Here is a 20,872-nt window from a genome sequence, read left to right on the forward strand (position 1 = left end):
AAGCAGCCTCTTGCATGGAGAATAGGAGGGATTATCAAAGCACCTGCTTTTCAAAGCTTAATTACCACACTAAAAAGACAAAGAACCTGCTTAGGATACCACGGAAAACAAAGCACCTCCTGTGTGATGTATGTGCATGTGTGTGCACCTGCACACACACGCACACACACATATACACGCACTCATGCACACACGCACACACACCCCTCCACGATCACGGAAGCTTGAATACATAATCCAATATTTTGCAGTCAGAATTTTTTTTAATTTTAGCATACATGTAACTTTTGTGTTTTTATCATTTACTGATAAATGATAAAGGCACTAAGGCACTAAGAACTTTTGTGTGGGTCCCGAAAGATCTATAGAGACCTTGATCATTGAACACACCTATCGACACTTAGGAGATGCTCACCTTCCATAGCCCACAAGACCCTGCCCCACTCTGGCAAAGGTAGGGATTAACTTACCACTACTGCACTGCCCTCTGTTGCTGACCTCTATTTGGCTCCGCCTAGCCCAGAGATACACATACCTGCTGACACTTGGAGCAGGAGAAACAGTAAGGACCCCCAGGTCATCTCCACCATTGACAGCAGATGTAGCTGAGCCTCAGAGGAGTGAAGCCATGTGTTCAAGGCCACACAACCACTCCAGGGTAGGGACTGGACCAGCGGCCATGGCCTGGTTCTCTTTCCAGATTGTTGCATCTGGCCCTTCCCTATTGCTATTCTGCATATGCTGGAGGACAGAGAAGGTAGATATGCAGGGAATGCAAAGTCATGCTAATGTTTGGATATTAAAATTTAATATTGTAATTTTAACCTAAAATAAAACCAAATTAAAAAGGTACATCTGCTGCAAAAAAAAAAAAAAAATTAAATAATGCATTTCTGGCCCCAATACACACAATTCTGAATAATTTACCTTGTGGATTTATTCCTGGTAGTCGAGCTGGCATAGGCCACATGGATGGAAAGGCAGCAGGGTTTGTGGGGCCTCTTTCCTACTGGGCATATTCCCCCTCTTCCCTATGCCATTCCTCAGGGACTTCTGCTTCCCCATCCCATTCCTCAAAGCCATGTAGTGGTCTCAAACTTCCCTGTGTGCTTAGGGGTACCTCTTCTCCCATCAGAACTGACATTTCTTGTGTTCACTGGGTGACCAGATATATTGGTTTACTAGGGCTGCTCTAACAAAGTGTCATAGACTGGGTGGCTAAACCAACAGAAATCTATTGCTTCATCTTCTGGAGGCTGAAGTCCAAAGTCAAGGTCTTAGCAGGGTTGGTTCCTTCTGAGGGCTGTGAGGGAAGGCTCTGCTCCAGACCTCTCTCCTTGGCTTGGTCTTCTTCATGTTCACATGACATTCTCCCTGTATTTTCGCCTGGTCACATGGTGTTCCCTCTGTACATGCCTGTGTCCAAATTTCCCCTTCTTAGAATAAGGATTGCAGTCATATCGGATTAGAGCCCACGGAGTGACCTTGTTTTTATATTGATTACCTCTGTAAACACCCTATCTCCATATCAAGTTACATTCTGAAGTACCTAGAGAGAGGTTAGGATTTCAACATATGAATTTGGGGCAGGGACACAGTTCAACCCCCAACACCAGCCACGCTGGTAGACCACATGCCATGAGTTGGCCGGAAGTCAGGACTTGTTTCTCCTGGCTCTGGGTTCCTTTCTCAGTCTCACCATGGTCCTCCTGAGAGAATACGGACAGGTCACTGCATGTTTCTGAGCTTCTACTCCTGCATTTCCAAATTAGAGGAAATCAGACCTACTTCTCAGAGCTATGAGGACAAACAGGATAGCTTCTGTGAAAAGCCCTAGGAGAACACCTGATACATCAAAGACTTTCTGTGACTGTTTATGTTCCTACTTTTGTCCACACCAAGAAAACCCATAGATAAGGACTTATTCTGATCACTACTAAAGGAAACTGAGCAAAACACATTCACGGATCTGCCCTTGGGAGGTTTTGTTCAAAGAGAACGTCATGTATGAAAACAAATAAAACCAATATGAAAAATAAAGCTTGGTCTTGGGAAGGAGGATGAGACCACTCAGGACCTTCTTCTTCTACCCAGTATTTACATAATCCCTGAGTGAGAACTCTCAGGCATCATTTCTTACCTTGTTTCTTGAATTGTGCAGGGCAATGGCTCGGGTTGTTTTACTTTATATTTAAAAATAACAAAAGGAATCTATGTGCTGTTATAAAAATGCAATACAGAAATTAGAAACATCATTACACTTCTTTTCAGTAAAAATCTGCTCATCTGTTTTTGGAAAAAATAGGATCATATAATAAGTGTCATTTGATAAATCTTCGCCTTCCCCATTTTAACAACACACTCTGAACACCTATTTTTTAAAAAGATTTTATGTATTTGTTTGACACAGAAAGAGAAAGCATAAGCAGGGGGAATGGGAGAGGGAGAAGCAGGCTCCCCTGTGAGCAGGGAGCCCGATGTGGGGTTCAATCCCAGGACCCTGAGATCATGACCTGATTTGAAGGCAGACACCCAACTGACTGAGCCACCCAGGTACCCCAAACACCTTTCTATGTTAATACATGTTCTTCTCTGAATCATTTTCTATGCTTAAATAGCTTTTTGTTATATGAATGAATAATAATCAATTATTCATTGTTGATAGGCATATAACTTATAGCTGTCTTTTGAGTTATTCTGATATTATTTTGAATTATTATTCTTAGAAATTATATATAATTAATAATAACCAATATTATTATTAGTAGTAGAACTCAATGCTTTGATGAGATCTGTACTCTTTCAACATCTCCCTGCTCATTCCGGTGATATGATCATTATATCATATATAGACACAAACCAGATAGTTGGGATTGTGGGAGATGAAAGGGACATGCTATACACAGAGCTCTATTCACAATATTTTAGAAAATCCTATGCAAGGATTAGTAAATATACGTGGAGAGACTCATTATGTTTGTGCTTCAAATGAGTTAGTTACCAAACTGCTGCTGAAAAAATTCTTCTAGCAGGACAATGGAAAATAATAGGGAGAGAGGATATAATAATTAGAATTCAGAATAAGGTACCAATGAGTGATAGAGGAATCTGGAGAAAGGTTTTTGACTGGAAAAAAAAAAATGGCTGAGGGAGCTTACGGAAAGTGGAGACTGAAAGGGAAGCAGACCTTCTCCACAATTTAGCACAAAGGGGGCTTCCATCCCGAAAGTGGTGCAAAAAATCAAAGATCTTGCCTGAAGTCAGGAGCCCCTTTATGATTGTTGGAGCTTTTGTCTTTATGGAGCTTTGTGAGAACGGGCTGGGAGGATGTGGGTTCTGGAGTTTCCACTGATTTTGCCGCACAAACTTAAGCAAGTCAGTTACTGTCACAGGGCTGAGCTTTCTACATCTGTAAAATAAGGACAATGAGTTAGAAAATGAATAAGCTGCATTTTAGATTCTATTTTTAAACATCATCGGTCTTTTAAGATTCACAGATGGAAAACTAACAACTTAATGAATAAAAAGAGGGTAGGAGGTTAAAAGTGCAGGAGTCTGGGCTTCACCAAATGTTATTAAGTATCAGATCCCACCTCTGCCGATGGCCTGTCACTCCTGCCCTCCCTTCTGGGTTCTGTCAATTTACTATTCAGATCAACTGACTAATTTTGTCTGAAAGGGGAATGGAAAATCTCCATGTCATCAGATACACTTTCGCTTTGATGAATGAGGCTTAAGTTCCAAAGAGAGTGTTAGGCAGGAAAATCCGGCTCTTTCAAACTAATTACGGCGTATCTGATTTATTTCCCTCCTTAATGCTGTTTATTTTGTTTTTATTCAAAATATAAAATTGCTCCCTGAGTTGGGAGATTAATGGCTTTCTTCTCCTTTAGCAACAGATCATTTGTGGACCCAGATTATAAATAGGAGGTTAGAATCCATGACTCATTGTTTTTTCCTTTTTCGTACAGGATGTCCCCCAAGATTAACTGTGGCTTTTTTTTTTTCTTTTTCCCAAGTTACAAACATTAACATCTAATTATTTGTGGGATGCTACATTGAAGATTTTTGTTTTTAGGAAAATGTAATGCTTCTTTTTGTGCCATGTTCCCGGAAAATTTTATATGTTGGTAAACCAGAATTCCAAACAGCATTGAGCCGTGGCTTTGATTGATCACTTTGTGGCTTGATTGATTCATCCATTCATTTAACAAATGTATATTTATTGTACTCTGGCTCTGTGTAAGGAATGCGACTGTTCAGTGTCTTGGAGGTGGCACGCTCTGACACGGAGGCTGGAAGGAACATGGAGGTAGCGGAAGGCTTCTCTGGCCGCCTGGTGTGGTTCGAGTTCACTTATTTGTTTATCACACGCTTCCTCACTGATCTGTCAGACATCTGCTACAGTCACAGATCGTACTGGGGTTTTGCACAAGTCTGGTGCATTTGGCATTCATTCATTCATTTATTCAGCAACAAAAACAAGAACAGAACACAACCCCCTACCAGGTGTCACTCTCCAACTAGACTGTGAGGTGTGGGTACGGAGAAGGAAGCAGGAAGGGCTTTGAATGTTTAAGGAACTTTGACTTAATGTAGTGTCTGGGGTTTGTTGTTGTTGTTGTCGTCCGCCCTTATCTGTGCTTTCTGGCATCCCCTCGCTGTTGAACTTGAGACAAGTTACTTGACCCCGCTGTGCGTCAGTTTCTCATGTGTTAAGCGGTGTTTCCATCAATATGCCCTCAAGAAAACAGAGCGCACTGCAGATATGTCTAGCAGTGGGGGAGTCCGTGCAGGTCAGTAGTTAGAATCTTTGGGAAGAGATGGAAACTAGATGGGGGGGGGGGGGGAAGAATGTGAAGAGGTTAGGAGGTGCTTATCGGACTCTGCGGAGGAGACCAGCCTGCGTGTGCTGCCTTATCTGCTAGAGGCGCCGTTGCCGCCACCGCCACCCGGCGGACCCTACAGCTGTGCAGACCAGAAGCTGCTCACCCACCAAGACCGAGATCACTGTGGGGAAGCGGGCGCTGCAGCCGGGAGCCAGCACAACAAGGCACAGGCAAGCTTCTGCCTTCCTCCAGCTTTAAAGTGTCTCCCCAGTGCCTCCCACTGGCAGAGCCCCACCACAGGGCTGCCGACCAGGGAGCCTGGGAACTAACTGTCCTTTGCAGGGTTCCACACCCCCTGCAGTATCAAGGAGAACCCGAGAGGACAGGAATGGAGCGGACACTGAACAAAGAACTGGCATAAATGGGGACAAGGATGGAAACTACTTTGCGTGGTTGCTGGGAGTTAATGTGCTCCCGTGTGCAAAGCCCTTTGGAAAAGTCACCACTATTACCCAGCGACCTCAGGGAGTCAAGAAGGGCAACTAAGCAGAGTAGTAACAGAATCAGATCTACATTTGAGAAAGCGCAGGTGGGGGCCAGGGAAAAGGAAGAGCATCACTGGGTCCCGTGAAAGGCAGGTACCACTTAGGAGATGCTTGGAATATCTGTACAATGATGGGGATGAATAAGGGAGAATTGATTATAGGGTTATTTCGGGAATAGAATTATCTAGGCAGAGTGGTTGGTAGGAGGATATAGAAGGAAGACTGTTCCAAAGATGCTTTTGAACTCTGGGTATGGGTGATTGTATGGAGAGGGGGTGATCGTATTATCCATCATTATGTCATCAGGACGGGGTGGGAGGGGCAAGGGTGGAGTGTGTCCCATTGACCATTTACTGCCTGCAGCCAGGATAGTGCACAGTCGGCTTTGTCTATGTGCTTGATTATTATTTATTGAGTGAATGAACCAATGAATACAGTGTTCAATTCCTTCCCTTTTCAAAAAAGGAAATTGCAATATGGAGACTAGAGTTCACTTTCCCAGAGTCCTATAGCTAGTAACTAGCAAAGTCACACTTCTGAGTTTTCTTATGTCCTTTGCACCTTGCAGTGGCCACACGGGCCTTATAACCCCACAAGCATGTGAAATCATTGGTCCCTGTGCTAACTGTGGTGCAAGAATAACTTAGAGACCAGGTTCCTGTTTTGAAGAGAGAAATTAGGATAGGGACTCACCTGAGCAGGGTATATCCACACAGATTCCCACGATGCCTGTTACCATTTGGACAGTTTTCAGAAAAGAAATGGAGATCAGTTCCATTTATGAAACAAGCATGTGACATCTACCTGGGCCGGCTCTGCGCTAGGAGCTGGGATGTACCTTCAACTGAGATGCATTCCTTCTTTCAAAGACCTTGCTACAACAGACAGAGTCTGGAAAGTTATGTTTCAGGAGCTTTTCTGGATTTGAAAAGGGAGAACACAGTAAGAAGGCACAGAAATTTCCCCTGCGGCACCATACCCTTCTCACAGTGGATGCTGCTCCTTCTGGGATTTCTTGCAAATAACACAGACCAAAGTCAGAGTACCCGTGAGGCCAGCCTGGGCACTAAGACCTCTCTCCCACACCTCCCAAGGAAGACCTGTAGATGTTCCATATCTGTGTAACCTAGAAGTCTAGGTTCTTGGGCCCCAACCAGACCTCCTGAATCAGAATCTTGTGGGATAGGAGCTTCCGGCAAAAGTTCATGCCCAAGAAATTCTTCCTCTGGCCTCAAGCCAGGACCCTCCCCAGTTCATCTGTCACTGATTTGATCCTTCGCCGAAAGGCGAAAGTAATGTCTACTTCCTTCGATCCCTTCTCCTTCACCAGAGCCCCTCCGCATGTATTATGCATGCCTCTACATCTGTGTGTCTTCTCACTGGGCTCTCTTTGCTCTGTGAGGACAAAGTCACTGTCTGATTCCAATCCCCCAACCCCACAGTGCACAGGACTATGTTCGCGTTCCTAAATATGCTTTGCTTCCTCTTGACGCTAAGCCCCGGCACAGCCAGTCCTCATTTGACCAAACTCTCCATTTCTTTGTTTTGTTGTCTCTTAATCCACCTCCCAAATAGCTCACACACGTTCTCTTCTAGGACCCCGCTCTGCTCCTCTCAGACTGCCCCACGTTCTTGGTGCTCCTCTTATCAGAGTCATTCTTTTTCTTATTGTAGCTTTCTCTCTGTTTACCTGCTACTTCTGTGTCATGCTTGACTGTGCGTGTCTGTTAAGGGAGGAAACTGAGTCATATTCTTGGTACTCCCAGATTCTGGTCTGTAAAGTTAGTCTCCACTGAGTTGAAGGGCAGCAGAGTTGACCAGCTAACTATACACCCTGTCCTCTGGTGTACGAGCTCTACCCTGCGTTCTGGGGAAACAGAAGGGTAAATTTTCACCTGCAGACCATGGTGCTGACTTTACAACACCTGCCACTTCCGGGCAGTGTCCTAGGGCAGGGTGAGCCTTGTGTCTTTGTTCCCTTGGGTGGTTATTCCTATTTGAAGAAGGTCTTCAGGTGGAAGGTAAGTCCCCACCGGGACTCGATGTTCTGCACATTCTGAATGACGTGACCCTAGGAAGTGGTGAAGCAGTTTTTCGCTTCCCCCAGTTGTTCGGGAGGACACAGCTTCTCCACCCTTCTATCTCAGACACAGAAACTTGTCTCCAACACACCCAGTCATTTGTTTTCCAGGATTTGGAACAGAATTAATTAGCTTGGAAAAGCATGGGGAGAATGCTAAGTATTATTAATGAAACAATTAGCAGTTCCTTCCTGCAGGGGATGGGTGGTTCCAGGCTTCCTTGGACAGATCTTAAAGACAGATCCTGTTCTCCCCGTTTCCACTCTAACAAGCTCTGCTCAGTGCCCTGGGACTGCTCCCTGCCACTCGCTGGCAGGGATGTGGCCAGGGACTCACTTGTACCAGGATGGGGTTGGGTTTTAGGCTGCTGCTTGCCCTGTGGCACAGGAAGTAGAAGGACCTAGGCATCCATTCTCGGCAAGGAAGGGAAAACCTAAGGGTTGGAAAGGGGAAGCAGAAGTAATGTGAATCAGAACATGCTGTTTCCCAGGAACTCTATTTGGTGTGTGTTTTTTTGTTTGTTTGTTTGTTTTTTTTTAAAGATTTTATTTATTTATTTGACAGACAGAGACCACAAGCAGGTGGAGAAGCAGGCAGAGAGAGAGAGGAGGAAGCAGGCTCCCTGCTGAGCAGAGAGCTCTATCCCAGGACTTGGGATCATGACCGGAGCCTAAGGCAGAGGCTTTAACCCACTGAGCCAGCCAGGTGCCCCTCTATTTGGTGTTTTAAACACATAATAGAATCTTCATCACAGCCCCTAAGGTAGACACAATGCTATCTCCATTGTACAGACACACAAAGGGAGGCTTGGAAAGATAAATGCATTGTCCAAGGACACTCTTTAGTAATTATCATAGAGTGGATTTATGCCTATTTTGGTTTGGCTTTGAAATGACTAGTGTTCAGCCGATGTGTAGCTTTGATATAGATTCTCTACAAGGACTTAATGCTCTGTTACAGTACCTGTGTGCGAGGTTTGTCCCTAACCCCTATCCCAAGCTCCAGCCCCTCTGTCATCCTCTCTGGGCGTACTACTTGACCTCATCCTGGATCTAACAGCAATGCCTACCCCAACGAGTTTCTTTCTCCTATTTGTCCACTGGTATTGCCTCCTTGTCTGAATTCCTATGGCAAATGGAAGATGATGCAAGTTAATGATTTAGAGGCCTACCTTGGAGTCAGTATGCAGTGAGATCAAGTATCAGCTCTGTTAATTGTTAGCTCTGCTCTTTGGGAAATGCATTTAACCATTCTGCGCCTTTGTTTCTTCATCAGTAAATTGGGAATAATGATATTGAATTCCTTTATTGCTGACCCCTAGAATCCCCACTCTCTGCACATCTTCGGCTGGGTCAAGCACGAGCTCCTCCAGGGAGTTTTACATGGCCCATTACACTGAGTTACGGAACCCGGCTCTGTGGCCCAATGATACCCTGTATGCTTGCTCGGACCGTTACGCTCACCATGTTGTTTTATAAGTGCCGGTTGCATTTGACGAACGTCCTGCATTGTGTCAAGTAACACCATCTGTTGTACACCTTCGGATTCCCCAAGAAACCAGGATGGATCCTAGCATATGGTGAATCTTCAACCAAAGTTTGTTGAAAACAATGAATGAAGTAGTGAGTGAAGTGATCGTGAAGTTGATCTTCAAGAGATGAGTAGGGGGGTAAGCGGACAGGGAGGTGAGGGTAGAAGGAAGGACAGTCTAAACAGAAGGAGCCGTGTGAGCCAAGGCTTGGAGGCAGGAAGCATTTGAGGATCTGCACGGGAGCGGAGAGGAACTGAGAACAACAGGGATACAGGCTACAAGTGAGGGGGACAGAATGGCATGAAGTCCGGGGCCCTCCTGCTTCTGGGATCAACACTTCAGAAGCCTTAAATCTCAGGATCCATTGAGGCTTGAAGGGAAAAAAAAAATATTGGTTCAGCTTGGAGGATGTTTTGTTGTTTTGGTTTGTTCCAGTTGAATCACCAGATAATGCATTGATTTGGTCACACTTTAATACCATCCAGGAGGCATATTTGTAGAAAAAACAAACAAACAAACAAAAAATACTTTTGATTCAAGTCACAGTTCAAGAAAAAAGCAAAACAAAACAAAACATGTTTCTTTAATTAAAAGAAACACTTGAACCATTTTGGCATTTCTGAAATTGTCATCCACCACCGAGGACAGGCTCCGACTGTCTTTTCCTACCCACATTTCCGGGGCCCCTAGAATGTTCTGGAAGGTGATGAATTATGAAATATCAGGAAGGGGATGCCGGCTTTTCCCCCCACCCCGCCTCACTGAATCCTTCATAAAGAAGGAAGAAGCATTTATTTGAATGATGGAGTAGGAGTTTCTCTTCCACTAGGTCAGAACTTTTCAAACTGGAGTTGTGGCTGATTAAAGGTTGAAGTCAATAAAGGTTGAGATTTGCACCACATAAATATGGAGAATGTTGTAAATATAGTTACTGAAAGATTTAGTTCCATTTGGGTGTGTGAGCACACATGTGATGGATCATGATATAAAACATATCCTTATGTATTTATTTATTTATTGTATTATAATTCCAGTTAGTTAACCACAGAGTAATATTAGTTTCAGGTGGACAATTTAGTGATTCAGTAATTCCACACATCAACCAGTGCTCATGATAGCAAGTGACCTCCTTAATCCCTAGTACCTACTTCCCCATCTCCCCTACACACCTCCCCTCTTGTAACCATCAGTTTGTTCTCTATAACGAAGAGTCTGTTTCTTTGTCTAGCCCCCTCTCTTTTTTGTTTTTGTTTTTGTTTTCCTTTGCTCATTTGTTTTGTTTCTAAAATTCCACATGAGTGAAATAATATGGTATCTGTTTTTCTCTGACTTATTCTGCTGAGCATTATACTTGGCTAGTTCTCTCCATGTTGTTGCAAATGACAAGATTTCATTCTTTTTTATGGCTGGGTAATATTCCATTGTATAGGTATACAGCTTCTTCTTTATCCATTCATCTGTCAGTGAACACTTGGACTGTTTCTATAATTTGGCTATTTTAGGTAATGCTGCTATAAACCTAGAGGTGCATAGGATGTGAGGGTGATCTGGCTGTGACATCGGTCACTCCATTGATCACTAGTATCAATTTGACTGATTTGACTGACTAGGCTGGTGTCCCCTCTTCCTTCACCACTCCTTGTGCTTCCCTCTGGAAGCTACACACTTGCTCAGTTGAGGAAGATGACTTTCCCCGTTAGAGGAGGATTGTTCTTCAGGCAAGGGGATAGGAGTAGCTGTGTTCCCCTGCTAGAACCTCCAGACAACTCTCAGGGTGCACTTGTGGGAGAACTTAGGTAGTCCAGCTTCCAAGACTCCACACATATGCAAATAAGGAGCTGCAGGTTGTAGTCTGCCTTTCTTTAAGGAGAGGGGGAGGTATATATATATATCTCTTTCAATTAGTGTTTTCATATTCTTTGGATAAAAAGCCAGTAGTAGAATTACTGCTTCATATGGAAATTCTATTTTTAATTTTTTGAGGAACCTCCCTACTGTTCTCCACCGTGGTTGCACCAGTTTGCATTCCCACCAACTAAAACATATCTCTTATTGTGGGTCTCTGTCAAAACTTTTTAAACTTCTGCATTAGTTGGTGTACCTTGACCTTGATGGCCCATTACAGGGTCTGCGTGGTCTGTTTGTCTTCACCTTCTCAGGCCACTTGTCCTGCTTACGGAGCACGATGTTTCCTTTGTTTGCTTCATCTCCAATGTAGTCGGGACACCTGGATCCAGGCCTTTTCTGGAGACAGGTTCGGAGGTGCAGGGTTTCCCTGGTGCTCCGTTAGGATCGGTAGGTTGGAGCCAGGCTGAGTTTCTCTGCTCTGCAGACTGAAGAATGAGGGCTTCCTTGGCAGAACAGCTGCAAGGAATTGAGCAGTTAGTATACTCACAAAAGCACCTGGCCAGCCATGACGACCAGTGGGGGCTGAGATATAGCCCTCACTCTGTGTGCCAGGCCATGTACCCAAGGAGCCGCTCTTACCAGAAGGGGTGCCTATTTCTGTTACCGCTAAAGGTTCCCCTGCAGGCTTACTGCTTTGCAAACTCCACCCAAGACAGGGGGGTGGTCTAGACTTGGAAAATGTTCAATACCTCCTCTTGGCAGCAGATCCAAGCTGTAGTTCTCCAAACCAGTTTCACCCATGATGAAGTTGACGTTTCATTTCCTAAATGACACTGGTATCTATTGTCCATGGTCTCCAAACTCAGGACATGAAGGCTTGTAATTATTGCCTCTGAGAAACCACAACATCGATGTGCACAGCTAATGAAAGGTTGGTTCCCCAGTTCCCCGCCTCTTCTGGAAGTCTGTTATTAAATCAATGTGTGTCCGACGGCCAGAAATGTAAGCCGTGGCATTGGGGTTTGGCTCAGTCCAGCACATTGCTGAGGGGTTTTCCAGGTTGAACTGGCTTTTTCCAACTGTTCCCGGCTGGTGCCTTAACTCAGAGCTGGAACATCTGAGTTTGTGAGAGACTTTGTTCTTTTTCTTTTGCCTTTTTTTCTTTATTCTTTTCTTTTTGCTTTCCTTCCCTTCTTCCTCAGCTCTCTCGGATCTGTCCCTTTCTTGCTGTAGTGTTTTTCGAGTATCAGCTTTGGTTAATCCCTGCCAGTGTTCCAGGGATGGCTGGGGGGCTCAGTGGGTTAAGCCTCTGCCCTTGGCTCAGGTCATGATCTCAGCGTCCTGGGACCGAGCCCCATGTCAGGCTCCCTGCCCAGCAGGGAATCTGCTTGACTCTCTTCCTTGGCCCCTCCCCCGGCTCATGCTTTCTCCCTCTCTCTCAAATAAATAAATAAAATCTTAAAAAAAAAAAAAAAGTCCCTGTTATTGTTCCACACAGGTCACACCCTTCCTTGCGATACGCACACGGAAACGACAAAAATTGTGAAGAACGTTTAAGTGACCCTGGTCTTTTGATTCTACGCCATACCTTTTTCTATTTGGCATATTTTTCTTAGGACATTTATTATGATTACAGAAAGGGGACATGCTTACAAATGCATTACATTTTATTTTCTACTATTACACATTGGTTTACCTTTCTGAGTCTCAGTTCTTTAATCCTTAAATTGGGAATAAATTGGAGAGACTCTCTGGAGATTGACTTCTTTTTTTCTCTTCCAAATGAAGCAGCCCAAACCATTTACCTTGTGCTTAGGCCAGGAAGGGTTGCAGTGTCACCTTCATACTGATCTTTAGGGCATGTTAGGCATGCAGGGGGGGTGTCAGATGGCCCTACCCAGAGCAGGTGAATCCAAAATTGTATTTCTACTTAATTCTATTCCCTGTGGACTGCTGCCAGCTGATGCTTGTGGTATGCAGAGCCCTGGAGAGTGGTGCATCACTTTGCCTAAGGGAACCAGATGATATTCTGTAAGAAAGGACTGATGCCTCCCCCAATATGTTCTCCAAAGACTCCAAATTAGAGCTACTCGGAGGGCAAAAGAGAACATGACCCGCTCAAAAGTAGGCAAAGGCAGTGGGGCCACAAAGTTCATTTTTGTGTTACCTTTCTAAGGCTACTGCAACCAAATTCTATAAACTTGGTGGCTTAATACAGCAAACATTTATTCTCTCATAGTTCTGGAGCTAGACATTGGAAATCAAGGTACCAGCAGGGCCATACTTTCTCTCAATGCTCTAGAGAAAAAATCGTCCCTGCTTCTTTCTAGCTTCTGGTAGTTGCCGGCATTCCTTGGTGTTCCTTGGTTTGTAGAGACATCAACTCCAACCTCTGCCTCTGCCCCTCACATGACATTCCCTCCGTAACAGAACTTCAATTTCTTTTTTCTTGTAAGGATGCAGCCACTGGATGAGAGCCCACCTTAATCCAGTATGACTTCATTTTAACTTGATTACATCTGCAAAGATCCTATTTCTAAGTAAGGTTGCATTCACAGGCACAAGGGGTGAGGACTCCAACATATCTTTTTGGAGGACCCAATTCAACCCACATCCATTTTCAAGAGGGTGGTTGCACTGAGACTAGTGGGCTGACCCTGACAACGGAGTCAGAAGATGAGAAGGTGCCGAGTGTTTGCACCTCTGTAGGGGCATGGGTGCTGGAACCTGGAATGCTGGTTCCATGCTGGAATTCAGTTCCTCCTGAATCTGACTTGCACTTGAGAACAGCTTTTATTCTGGGCCTGAGCTGAACAAACTGGTTTGCGAAGAAATGGGGCCTGACGTTCAAGCCCATTGGGGTTCAGGGTCCTTGTCACAGAGTGTAGCCCTGGGAAGTGGCCCAGCTCGCTGTCACAGAACCATTGTCCTTGGTGTAAGCATTGTGTCTTCTCTGGGAGCCAGGGACTCTGACCCAGCAGCTCTGCATTTTGGACTTGACTTGGCCCCAAACCAACACTTTCCTCCCTTTCTGCTCTTTGCCATCCCAGATATCACGCTCAGATAGACACTGAAGTGCTGACTCTGGGTTCTACCCCAACTTTGTCTGTTAGATACTATGAACACCTACAATATTAACAGCTCACTTATTAAGAAAACTTACTACATGCCAAGCATTGTTCAAAATGCTTTCTGTATATTAACTCACTTAATCCTCCTAAACCCCTCTGAGATTGGGGCTGGGGACATCCCCACCTTCCTTTTAGAGATGAAAGGATGTTGGCCCGGACTTCCACACACCCCTTCTGCTGTGCAGATAATAAAGGGAGGTACAGCCATCTGAGCCTCGGTTTCTACCATCCCTGCTCAGGGTTCGCAAAGTGACTCCCACAGGCCAGGGGGCCTAAAGTGTGGCAGGAGAAGCACTGTGTTTCCGCAACCATTTAGCTTATTATTTAAACTGACTGTGCCCAATTAGCAGAGGGCACAGTGGTCCACAACACCCAAGATTTTCCCCTTAGCCAAACTCTGTGCCCAGCTCAGTTCTTTCACTCCCAGACCTTCCTCCAGGAAGCTCTTGCTAGGTCACATGTGCAACTTTAATTTTTTTTTTCCTTCTTATAATATCATGATCCCCAAAGAGGAGTTACCAAGGTAACCAGGAAAGATGCATACACAGCCTTTATGGAGACTTCATCTCTCTTTAATCGGATTACGTGTTCTTGGCTTACTCCATTCTTGTGACAAGAACACACAATTTTCTTATGCAGTTTCTAGCTCCTTGTTCTGCATTTTGCTCACCACGTCTTACTGACCTTCAAACTTCTTCCAGAAATTACTAACAACTCAAGAGTTTATGAGCCATGAAACTCCCTAATCTTCAGTGAAATAGATAACCCTTTTGAGCCAAACTTGCCCTCTACGTGAAGCCCCTGGGGAGTCCTTCGGAGGAGAGGAACCAGATATTTTGACTCCCTTCTGTGCCACCGTACACTCTGAGAAGTGACCTGAGGACATTCTCTACAACTCAAGTAGCAAAGAGGGACACAGAGGTCAGAAACAAACAAAACAAAACAACAAAACCAAAGCATAATAATCATTTCCTATCTTCCTGATGATTATAAGAGACAATATTTTAATATCCCTGTGTTCCTCTGCCTTCTATCATGTCACCCTTTCCTTGACGACCTAAATAAACCAACTCAAGGGGCGCCTGAGTGGCTCAGTGGGTTAAATCCTCTGCCTTTGGCTCAGGTAGTGGTCTCAGGGTCCTGGAATTGAGCCCCGCATCCAGCTCTCTGCTCAGCAGGGAGCCTGCTTCCTCCTCTCTCTCTGCCTGCCTCTCTGCCTACTTGTGATCTCTGTCTGTCAAATAAATAAATAAAATCTTTAAAAAAATAAAAATAAAAATAAACCAACTCAAGTCCCCATTCTACATGACTGAGAGAAGTCCAACATGCTCCCAAGATGTCTGAAGATTCTCACAGTCCTCCAAAGGACTTCCTAGTAAACCCATTCTTGTCTTTAATGACTTGATTTTTAACAATGTCAAGTGATTCCTGTAAAGAACAAACGGCACCCCTTAGAGTGTGTATCCAACATCATTCTCCCTACACTTCCCGGGCCAGCTCCAGCCATGGAACATTTCCAGCCTCGTTCTCCTTAGGTCTCAGCCTAGCAACATCATCTGGACATTGGTCCCTCCCTTCAGCCCTGTGCTCCTATCTCTTCCACCCTAAGGTCTCCTGGGGTGTGGGTTGGGGGATTGGGGTGGGTTGAAAACTCCCTTTATTTTCCAGGGAGTTTTATCTCTGCTTGGTGTCAACCTCCTCCTTGTAGATCACAGTGAGTCTTATCTTTCCTAATCAAAAAGGGCATTTGAATGTTTTCCTAAGTTAGTGAGCTATTCATCCCATATCCTTACTTTTAGCAAAGCAGAAACTTTGAAAAAAACTTAAAAAACCTCTCCCATCCCCTATTCTTAAAGAGAGTCCACAATGCTCTCTCCCTTTTAGCAGCATATGCTGATAGAAGGGGAGAAAGGTCAGGAAAGAGTTTCTTCTCTGCTGTCCCGAGCAACCCCCAGTGGCTGTGGGCTTTTAGCTTTTTCCTTTCTTGTTGTTTTAGGGGAAGCACACAGCAGATGATTACAGTGAATCAATAAATGTTGGTCCTCCCCAAATGTTGGTCCTCCTTATGCTCCTTCCTCTCCCTGCAAACAAGGGCAAGGCAGAATCAGGTCCCCCGGTACTAAGGCTCTGTCCAATCATGACATTTACTACACTTAGTGCACCTCTAAGGGTAGAGCCCAGTCCAGTTGTCCTGCCAGGAAATTTCAGGGGAAACTTGGACATTTTTTACAACTGTCTGTAGTATCTGGCATCATACAGACACTCACTGCAAAATTCTCTCCCACAACCTTTAGTGTCAGCATTTCTGTGGACTGATGGTGGGGAAATTTATGCTTCTTCCTGGCTACCCTGCCTTCTCAATCCCCAGCGTGCCTTCTCTGTCTTTTTGAGACCGTACTTTCATTGTAAGGGCCTGGGTCATCTATCACCATCTCCCAGATTCAGCAGGTTTTTAGGAGACAAGGAGCCCAGTACACAGCAGAGGAGGGAGAGGATGTGGAAATCCAACCCTAATTCACCTTAATATGTATGGGTGGTCATAGCGAAGGAAGGCTGGTTGGCTGTGCTCTTCCAAAGAATAAACCTCCAGGCTTTTTTGCTGCAGTAAAGCAACTGACTCTTGGCTGTGATTCACAGAGAAATCAATGTGGGGTTTAACAGCTTCTTAAACCTATTTAAAGAGAACCCTTTCGCTGTGCACCCCCAGTGTCCCTATATGCAGAGGTACACAGTTCCACCAGTTTCTGCTTCTCTGAGGACACACGTGGCATAAACCAGCCATACAACCAGCTTTCCCTCTGCAGGCTTTGGATCTGCCCTTTTTGTTCACTGTCATATCAATCCCCTGTCTGCGTCATGGCTTCTCAGATTTTACTATTATGTCCTGTTGTTGTTGTGGTTTTTGTTTTTGTTTTTGTTTTTGTTTTTTGTCTTTGAGGGTTTGTCCTTAGAATTATCCCTTTACTCTCTTTGGACTGCGTTTGGGTCCAGAGGAAGACATGAGTGTGTGCATGCCCCCGTCTTTAACTTGATTTTGTTTTTAAAGAAAAACAGTATGTAATTGTTCTCCCCACCTAACTGAAGAAATTCCTCAGCACACATTGGAGAAGCAGGGTGGAATTGTAAAAGTAGCAAGGGTTGATCATGGGAGTAGCACTTTCACCTGCTGAACACTATCTTTACCCATCTGAGCCACATTTAACCGGCAAATGGGACCCAGAGTAGTTTCCTCAAAGTCCTATGAGATCAAGCATGTCAATTACCTGGCTGTCAGGGAGTATATACTAAGTTTAGTTCTTTGTTCCTGTTGAAGCCACACATGAATGTGGCTTATAATTAAACATGGAGAGGTTGGATAAAACACTTGAAGGAAGATGGTGGGCAGCATGCATAGCCTCTCCCTTTGTGGCTGCAGCCTCTTCTTTCTGTGGACAGCAGCCAAGAGGAGATCAGTCCGCCAGAAGGATCCTGGAGCCCGCGGGTCCCCACCTTTGTTACCAGTGGAGCCCTGGTTTCTTGGCATTTCCTGTTTCCTTTTGTCTCACAGCTCATTTGTTTTCATTCCTGTTCTTGGTCTGGATTTCAGGCTAATAAGAGACATAGTGTATACATAAATCCACTGTTGTCATAAAGCCTGCTAGCTTTGCTTCTGTGATTTAACAGTGACTGTGGGGAGGGAAGAATAAATCACAGTTGGGTGGCTAAGTGGTATGCATTACTCGTTTATGACTTCACGTTTAAGTTCGAGAGTGTGACATTCCTTGCGCTCTGCTTAACGAACTTTCCTGGGAAGACTTGCATATTAGGCCTGGCTGACTTTCCTGTCTCATTTTCATGCTCTGTTGTTCTGCAACACTCCATTTCACCCTAGATTCCTCTGCATTAGAAATACACACACACACACACACACACATGCACACACACATGTTCACGCACACTTACATGCACACACACATACACATCCACCCCCCCACCCTCCCAAACTTATACCAACACATGACACACACACATAGACACACTCACACTCATACACACACATATAACCTCCACCAGCATCTCTCTAAGTTTGGTCCCTAGACGGCTAGCATCAGAAATATCAGGTTTGCGTATTAAAAATGGAGACTTCTGGGGTACCTGGGTGGCTCAGCAGCTTAAGCCTCTGCCTTCGGCTCAGGTCATGATCTCAGGGTCCTGGGATCAAGTCCTGCATCAGGCTCTCTGCTCTGCAGGGAGCCTGCTTCCTCCTCTCTCTCTCTCTCTGCCTGTCTGCCTACTTGTGATCTCTGTCTGTCAAATAAATAAATAAAATCTTTAAAAAAAATTAAATTACTTTAAAATTAAAAAAAATGGAGACTTCTGGAACTTACTCTGTAAGAAGTAGTGGCACGTTTCGTGCTACAGACCTCTTGGGCCTTGGACTCCCTTCTCACAGCAATGCAGGCAATTAAATACATAGAATCACAAGGGAAAATAATTATATAGTTTAGTATCTCTAGAACTGTATATCAATTTTCTGATGTAGTAAGATACATTTATTTATTAACACATTCAGTAAGATTTAGCATCAAGTTCAGTAACTTCCGTTGTTTCAGCATCAACATGATTTTGAGATATCTACCGACTTTAAACTCTTTGTGGTTTCTGTTGGTGGCATCACAGATACTCTGTTTCCCTAGTTTGTTGCCGACTTTCAAAATGCTCAACTTCACTTAAAGGTTGGTGGAAACAAAGATGTAAAGTGTTTCCTGCCCAAGATCAGGGACTTCCTGTATTTGAATTATGTATACTAAGTTAAAAAAACAAAAAAACAAAAAACAAAAAACCCTCCTCTAAACCTATTAGAGTCTCAGAGAGAAGGTCTAGAAATCTGCATTTCCTCAAGTTTCCAGAACAGGAGACCCCAAGCATTGTGTTCTAAACGGACCACCACGGCTCTTTCTGTTTGCAAGGCTCCCCCAGCATTGTCTTGGTTTCCCAGATAATTTTCTTTATCTTATCCCTAGCCTCAGGCCGATCTAGTTTCTCTTTTATGTGGGCTCCTTAGAACTTCTGGAATGCACTCATTGTTCTGCTCCCTGCTCCACCCCATCATGGAAGAGAAGGGTGGAACAGTGTGTTACAAAATGTTAATTAATATGGGGGGGGGCATAAAGAGCACAGGAAGTCCTGCATAATATATTTCACTTTCCTATTGACTGAGAATCTGTAAAATGAAGGGCATTTTGGAGTGGTTTTTGTAGATCATTTACCTTGGCCCTGAGCTCCGTTTCGGGAGTTTGGGGTTTTTGTTCTAGGATTTCCAAGCCGGTTCAGGCCAGTTTCATCATCTGCAGAGTCTGATCCTTGGGGCCTTTCCTGCTTATCTTCTTTCCTCCTAAATCAACACCCTGAGCCCTTTAACCCCGTCACCCATCCGGTCCTATCTTCAAAGTCCACTCTTCAAGGTTGGTAGCCTCCTGTGTTCATTTCTGCAGCTGTAAGAAGCTTAGCAGGAGTTTCAGATTTGGGGATAGAAGCAGGGAAGAGAAGCATTGGGCTTCACAGCGCACTGTCTGCAGGAGGATGATATTGAGAAAAAAAGCCACAAAAACCTTCTTCCACGAAGACTGGGTCCTTTGGACACATCTTCTGTACCTTATTATAGTCTATATCTTATTAGGTGAAGAGAGTCTATTTCCTCCTCAGTCTGTTACTTCATGCAAGTCAGCAGCTCTAGGAAAGATAGAGGCAAAACCCCCATCCTACCACGTAGCCCTGGTTCTGTAGGTGCTTCTCTGAGTTCCGTTGTTAGACTGAATTCTCCCACAGCAGGGCCCACTATCTAAAAACTAGTGCTATTGAGCAAGGTAACCAAGGTAAGTCAAAATTCTCTAAATTACCCTACTACTTACATTACAGGGTTGTGTTATATAATAAAGCATCTCACTCAGTATCACATATATACTAAGTGTTTAATGAAGGAGCTTTACTACTATTTGTCTTTTATTTTCAACACCCAGCAGAGTGCTGGCACGTTAATAAGTGCTCAGTAAACCTGTAAGCTCTCGAAATGCAAGAAAGAGATAAAAGAGCTGAGAATCAGGAAACCTAGGTCCAAGTCCTACCTCTGCCACTAATTTGCTCTTGACCTTGGGCAAGTCTCTCCTTTCTGATCAATGACCTAATCCATCAACTGGAAGGATTGGATCTTCTAATTTCAAAAGTAGAGGTTCCAATGTTTCAGAATCAACTGGAGATCTTGCTGCTGCTGCTACTACTACTACTACTGCTACTACTACTACTACTACTACTATAAAGCAACAGTATTGTAGACCTCCATCTGGGAATTTCATTAGGAAATCGATATTTTAACTTCTGAGTGTGATTTTGATCATTGATCAGGCTGAGAGCCTGAGAGTCCAAGGTTCTTTTTTATCTTGATCTCTCAAAGGTTATATTTTAGGATGGTATAAGAAATTAAGCAAATAGCCTTAGCAGGAAAATAGAACATGGAATCTTTCCAACACAGATTTTTTTTTTTATGAGAACATTTTTTTATTCCTATGGGCCCTAACCCCTCATTTATTCAATAAATAACTCAGCCATTTTGAGCCAGGAGCTCTGGAAGGACTTGGAATCCCAGAGGGAAGAGCACACAGTCCTTTCTTTGGAGGAGCTCAGAAGCTAGGGGAGGAGGAAAGACCAGAAAGCCAGTGATATCAATACAACCACATCCCTGTCAGGGTACTGAGGGAGATGAGGTGCAGCGGCCCTAGCAGGAGCTCAGGACTCAGTCTTGGGTGTTTGGAGGTGACCTTCTGAAGGAAGTCATAGTGAGCCAGCTTCTCTCTCCCTTCTCCAAACACAGAGGGAGGCCTTCCTGGATGCATCAAGGCTTCCTCACAGCAAACACACCAAGCTGGAGCAC

This window comes from Martes martes, assembly GCF_963455335.1.
Source record: "Martes martes genome assembly, chromosome: 4".
Taxonomy (NCBI): Eukaryota; Metazoa; Chordata; class Mammalia; order Carnivora; family Mustelidae; genus Martes; species Martes martes.